This window comes from Aotus nancymaae, unplaced genomic scaffold (genome assembly GCF_030222135.1).
Source record: "Aotus nancymaae isolate 86718 unplaced genomic scaffold, 86718_ANA_hifiasm-v0.15.2.pri h1tg000040l, whole genome shotgun sequence".
Taxonomy (NCBI): Eukaryota; Metazoa; Chordata; class Mammalia; order Primates; family Aotidae; genus Aotus; species Aotus nancymaae.
Genome location: NW_026988454.1, coordinates 84,141,180 through 84,148,707, shown reverse-complemented (window position 1 = coordinate 84,148,707; position 7,528 = coordinate 84,141,180).

Below are 7,528 nucleotides of genomic sequence, written 5' to 3'. Positions count from 1 at the left end.
CCCTTTGAACTTCTGTAGCGCATACTGTCAGAAAAACTGGCATTTAAAACACTGCTTTTATTGTGAGTTAACTTTTCATGAGTCTCTTATTTTCTTTGGTTAGGAAGTATTTTCTTTGAAGATAAGGGGCATGTTTGATTTTTCTTTTTTTCCATTTCATAATTTACATATGCATACACATTTTACAGTCATTTAAAATAAATATTTGTTGACTGATTATTTAAACAGTCTAAAGAAAATACAATTAGGAATAAAACTAAGTAATGAAATCTGAATTCAGATGTAAAATGAATACTTCTGCTTCTGGAATTTAAGACTGCATGTATCACATAGAAAGGCAAAACTTTTGTAACTTAAGCAATATAGCATGATCTCTAATGATGTAAGAAGTTATCCAAGATAGATTTAAGAAAAGTGGTTTGGATTGCTAACTTTCCCAGGATTTCAATCTGAAGAAGATATATCTTCACCAATAATTGTTGAAAAAGAAAAGGATTAATCAAGAAATGATTCTATAGCTTGAGTAATGAATATCATATTCTGAATTTATACTACACACCAAAATAAAGTTCAGATAGTTTTAACACAATTTTTTTAACCAGAAGAAAGAAATAAAAAAATAAATATTTAACAAGCCTCTGAGAAGAATACTTCCTAAATGCGAAACACTAGAAATTATTAAGGGAAAAATTCTCCCAAATTTAATTTAAAAAGTTAAATTCTGTATATAAATTGAAAAAATAAAAATTTGAAAACCAATAGTAAACTAGGATAAATGTACTTACTAAATATAACAGACAATGGTCTATCACAATGGATATTATGGATACTGTATAGGAGAAAGGACATGAACTTTGGAGTTATAGACTCATATAGGATGAATGTTACTATTTGCATGCCATTGGGTTAGTTACTTACATACTCTATGACTCCTTTTACTCATCAACAATTAAGAAATGGCAGTGCTCTCTCAGATCGCCTTTTTTCTAAAGAAATAACCAATTACATTTTTTTTCTTCCAACTTTTATTTTCAATTCAGTGGGTACATGTGCAGTCATGTTACCTGGATATATTGCATGATGCTGAGGTTTGGGTTACAAATGATCTTATCACCCAGGTACTGAGCACAGTATCTAATAGTTCATTTTTCTTTTTCTTTCTTTGAGACAGGGTCTCACTCTGTCACTCTGGTTGGAGTATAGTAGCATGATCACCATTCACTGCCACCTCTGCTTCCCAGGCTCAAATGATCCTCCCACCTCAGCCTCCCAAGTAGCTGAGATGACAGGCATGCATCACCATGTCCAGCTAATTCTTGCATTTTTAATACAGATGGGTTTTCAGCATGTTGCCCAGGCTACTCTTGAACACCTAGGCTCAAGTAATTCACCTGCCTCAGCCTCCCAAAGTGCTGGGATTACAGGTGTGATCCACTGCGCCCAGCCAATAGTTTGTTTTTCAACCCTTGCCCCCTTCCTTCCTCCTCCATAGTAGTCCCCAGTTTCTACTGTTGCCATCTTTATGTTCGTGCATACTCACTGTTTAGCTCCCTCTTATAAGTGAAAACATGCAGTATTTGGTTTTCTGTTTCTGTGTTCATTTGCTTAAGAAGATGGCCTCCAGCTATATCCATGTTGCTGCAAAAGACATGATTTTGTTCTTTTTAATGGCTGTGTAGTATTCCATGGTGTATATGTACTACATTTTCTTTATCCAATCCACCATTGATGGGCATCTACACTGATTCCATGTCTTTGCTATTGTATGTAGTGCTGCGATTTAACATGTGAGTGAACATGTCTGTTTAGTTGAAGGAATTGTTTTCTTTTGGATATATACTGAGTAATGAGATTGCTGGGTCAAGTGGTAGTTCTGTTTTAAGTTCTTTAAGATATCTCCAAACTTTTTTCCACAGTGCATGAACTAATTTACATGTCCAACAACAGTGTGTAAGTGTTCGCTTTTCTCTGCAGCCTCACCAACATCTGTTGTTTTTTGACTTTTTCCATAACAGCCATTCTGACTGCTATGAGATGTATCTTATTGTCATTTTGATTTGTATTTATCTGATCGTATTTATCTGATTGTATTTATCTGAATATGATAGAGTGTGAATTTCTGAAAACGGCCCATAGAACTGATGTTTATGGTTTCTTTGGAGTAAACATAGAAATTAACCCTTCCAGTCTCAAAGCGTGAGAACCTTACATTTGTCTTATCTGAGTTCCTTTCTCAGGAAATCAACAATTAAGCCTCCCAGAGAGTATTAGGGAACTGTAACTTATCATATCACATTTGAACAATGAGACACCAGACCCCTCACGCATCATGACCACCTGCTAACCAACCACCTGCTTCCTGCTGATTTCTTACTGCTATTCCTTACTCCTTCCTAATATCTGTTTTCCCACATAAGAGTTACATTTCTTCTTTTCTACATAAACTGCTAATTTTAGTCAGCTGAGGAGATGGATTTGAGACTGATTTACGTTTGTCTAACTTGAGTTGCTTTCTCAGGCAACCAACTATCAGTTCTCCCACAGAGTATCAAAGAACTGAAACTTACCAGATCATCAGATTTGGACAATGAGACACCAGTCTCCTCACCCATGATGACTGTCTAACAAACCACCTGCTTCCTGTTGACCAACTCTTCTTCCTTACCCCTTCCTAATTCCTGTTTTCCCATACACAGTTACATTTCTTTCCTGCTATATAAACTCCTAATTTTAGTCAGTTGAGGAGATGGATATGAGACTGATCTCTCATCTCTTGGCCATAGCACCTGAATAAAGCCTTCTTCCCTGGCAATACTTATTGTCATAGTGATTGCCTTTCTGTGTGGTGAGCAACGGGTCCTAGATCAAACTCCAGGTGTTTCATTAACATTTCCAAAGATAGCTGAAAGAGATATACGGTGACTGTGGCAGTGTCTGGGAACCAGCAGAAGCAGTAGCTCTGTGGATATTCATAAGTAGCCCAACAATCACCACACAGAGTCAGTAAGTACGAACTAAAACCAGATTATTATTCAAACAAAGTTGCTATGTTTCCCATAGATCCTGTGATCTTTTTGGATATTTTTATGATTACAGTTGTATCATTTGCAAATAATCAGTTTTTTTTCTTTCTTTCCAATCATTATAAACTTTGTTTTTTGTGCCTGATTGACTGGCTAGGATCTTCAGAATATTGAAAAAAGTGGTGTTCCCAAATTTAGGGGGAAATTTTTAAATATTTTGCCATTGAGTATAATTTTTGCTATAGACTTTTAAAAATGAATACTCTCCATAAGATTAAGAGAATTCCTCCTGTTTCTGGGCTGCTAGAGGAGGTTCTCTTTTTTTCTTTTGTTAAAAAAAAAATGTGACTACATACTGAATCTTATCAAATTATTTTCCTGTATCTGTTAAAATTATTCTATTTTTGTTCTGTAAATATGAATTGCATTAATTTGACTTTAGTTGTTAATTTTTGCATCTTTGGAACAAACAACATTGGCTTGTGTCTTTGCTTTCTTGTAACATCTTTGTCAAATTTTGTTATTGAGGTGATACTGACCTAATAGGAAAAGTGGGAAGTGTTCACTCTTTTTCAATTTGCCTGGAGAGTTTGGTAGGGTTGGTGTTACTGCTTCCTTAAATATTTGGAGAAACTGCCTGGTGAAGCCATTTCAGCCCAGATATTTCTTTGTGAAATGTCTTTGAATTACACAATTTCATTATTTGACATGGTATTGTTCAGGCTTTCTATTTCTTCCTGTGTCTTTTTGGTAAATTATTTTATGGTAAATTTTCAAAAATTACTTGGATTACTTTCTAGCCACCTTTCATTCACACTACAAGGTAGTTGTGTTATTCCTTTGAAATACAGTAGGATCATTTGTTTCTGTCTCTATTCTATTTAGAGTTGCCACATCACACGATTTTGGATGTGTGTGTGTATTTTCTATTTTTTGAGGAAATGAAAAATTATTATGGTTCTAAATGTTAGATTCATGCAAAAAGGGCTTTCAAAGAAAGGACTTCCCCAAGTCCTTGTATGCCATTCCCACTCCTCTATCCCACTATATCTTTCTTATTCCCTCCTTTTATTACACAAAAGGTAGCATATTATGTTTTTTCAGTTAGATTCTTCTACTTAATATATTCTAAAAATCATTTCATATCAGTTGATAAAGATCTTCCTCTTCCTTTTCTATAGCTGCTCTGCACTCCATTTTGTGGATGAAACAAGTCTACATAATCATTCTCTCATGTGTGAGCTTTCTGTTTGTTTCAAACATTTTTCAATTACAAATAATGTTACAGTGTTTTTTTGTATTGTAGAAGGTGTATCTTAAAGATAATTTCTTGGAAATGACATTGCTGGGTCAAAAGGTATTAATAAAGTTATGTGTAGTTTTGTTATAAATTTTCACATTTCCTTCGAAAAGGATTATATTCGTCTGTACTCCCACAAAAAAATTGTATGAGTGTACCTGTCTTGTCACAGTTGTGCCAACAGAATGTGTTATAATACATTTTAGTTTTTGTCAGTCAGATAGGTCATACATGGTATCTGTGTGATCTTTAAATTTGTCTTTTTTCCTAATTATGAGTAAAACTGAATATCTTTTCCCAAGTTTAAGGGCTACATATAGGCCATTTTTGCATTGCTATAAAGGAATACCTAAGAGCCGAGCACGGTGGCTCATGCCTGTAATCCCAGCACTTTGGGAGGCCGAGGCGGGTGGATCACGAGGTCAAGAGATCGAGACCATCCTGGTCAACATGGTGAAGCCCCATCTCTACTAAAAATACAAAAAATTAGCTGGGCACGGTGGCGCATGCCTGTAATCCCAGCTACTCAGGAGGCTGAGGCAGGAGAATTGCCTGAACCCAGGAGGCGGGGGTTGCGGTGAGCCGTGATTGCACCATCGCACTCCAGCCTGGGTAACAAGAGCGAAACTCCGTCTAAAAAAAAAAAAAAATACCTAAAGTGCGTAATTTATTTTAAAATGAGGATTAATTGGCTTGTGGTTCTGCAGACTGTATAAGCATGGCACCGATAATCTGCTCAGTTTTTTGAGGTAAGCACCTCAGGAAGCTTATAATCATGATGGAAGGTGATGGTGAGCCAGCATGTCACATGGCAATGGGGGGAGCAAAAGAGAGACAATGAGGGAGTCCCAGCCTCTTTTAAACAACCGTATTTCACACAAACTGACTGAGCAAGAACTCAGTCATTACTGAGGGGACGGTGCTAAGCCATTCATGAGGGATCCACAGCTGTGATCCAGTCACCTCCTACCAGGCCCCACCTCCAACACTGGGGTTCACATTTCGATGTAAGATTTGGAAGGCAGAAACATCCAAACCATATCAGGCTGTGTGTACATATTTTATGTATATAAATTGACTATGTATTTTGCCCATTATTTTAAGAAAGTTTTTGGTCTTTTCTGTTTCAATTTTGACATATTACGGGTATCAGCTCTTTGTGTTCTGTTGCAAATATTTTCTCCCAGTTTGTCGGAGAACTTTTGACTTTGTTTATAGGTGGGTTTTTTTCTTGCCACGTAGTTGTTTTAAAGCCTTTTTTTTGAAATCTAGGTTATTGATTTTTTAAATTACAACTGGATTTTAAGTCATATAAAATTTTCCTTTCTACATGCTATAGAGAAATTTACTCATTTTTTTGTAGGGTTTGTATGGTTTTATATTTTTTACATGTAGGTCTCCAATCTATTTGGAGTTTGTTCCTGTGTTTGATGTGATATAAATATATACTTTTATCTGTTTTTCTAAAAGGCAAACCAGTTGTCCCAGCAATATTATTAAGGTGATGGGCTAAAAAGTTCATTGTTGCCCCAGTGATTTGAGATGCTACCTTTACTATATATTAAATATATTGTACTTGGGTCTGTGTCTTGACTTTCTATTCTAACAATGGTATGTTTGTCTATTTGTGTGCCAAATCCTTAATACTTAATTGTAGAGGTTAATGGCATGTTTCTTTTTCCTTTTTTGAGATGTAGTTTCGCTCTTGTTGCCCAGACTGGAGTGCAATGGCACAATCTCGGCTCAGTGCAACCTCTGCCTCCCAGGTTCCAGCGATTCTCCTGCCTGACTCCCAAGTAGCTGGGATTACAGGCGCCCGCCACTATGCCCAGCTAATTTTTTTTGTATTTTTAGTAGAGATGAGGTTTTACCATATTGGCCAGGCTGATCTCAAACTCCTCACCTCAGGTGATCCACCCACCTTGGCCTCCCAAAGTGCTGAAATTACAGGCATGAGCCACAACACCCTGACAGTATGTTTCAATTAACTTCCTTTTAATATTAAAATTGGTCATTGGATTTGTTATTACTTTTCCTGGATTATCTAAAAGCTCTGTTGCAGGGGAGTAGAGCCAAGTTTGCTGTCAATCATACCTAAATATTCTGGTCATGCTTCCAAACACTAGGTGAAGATAAATTCGGGAAGTCTAATGGTGTGCCAGATTTTTGCTGCTGTGTTTTAGACAAAGGTCAGATGATGTTTCTGAAAAGGGATCTCTGCAATTCCAGTGTTTTTGTGCCCTGCTGCAGTGATGTTGCTGGTGGTCTACAGACTGTTAGCCATTGGGCTTCCTTAAAATAATATAGTTTTGTTTTGTTGGAAATGTCTCTTCAGGTGAAATTAGCAGAAGTGAGATTCTTGGCTCAAAAGGTACACGGGTATGTAATTTTGTTGCTATTGCCAAATTCTCTTCTAAATGATTATACTAGTTTGCGTTTCTACCAGCAATGGATAATAGCTCTTGTTTTCCCACAGCTTTGCCAACAAAATATGCTGTCCTACACTTTTTAATTTTTGCCAGTCTGACGGGAGAAATGGCAACACTTGTTTGCAGCATTATGCCCTCTGCAGATGCAGGATTGGGCAGCGGGGCTACCACTCCAGAACACAGTGCAAGTACCATATGCCACACTCCCCTCACTAGCTGAACCATCCCTGCAAGAGGCGCTTTGTGTCATTATCTCCTAGCAAATCTCAGGCAGGAATATTCCAGGCCAACAGAAAGGGTCTTGTAATGACCTCAAAAGGTAAGTGGTCATAGTCTTCATTCCAATTCTCCCAAGGAATTGATATCTTTGCAAAATTGCTTAACCTCTACTAACTTTCCATTTCATAAACCAAGAAGCACCAAAAGGGGAAGGCTTTATAAAGCACACAAGCTACTGCTATACCCTTGTGCCAGGGAAATGACTTGACTTTCACTGACAGAAATAAGAAGGGCTATTTCCTGACTTTTCCTTAAATGAAGACATCTCTGTCTACTAGGAGAGAGAAACAGCAACTACATTAACATTAAAATGGTGTTCCAATTTACTGATTATTCTACTGGTCCGAAAGATGTCACTTGAGAAATCCTTTTCCAGCAGCAAGTGCCAGAGAATATCCCAGACTGGGGGTGCCTCTACGTTAACTACTACCTTCCAAGTGAGACCTATGGATAACTCCCAAGCAGTCTGGGGAATGGAGTGTCTAATTATGAAATCA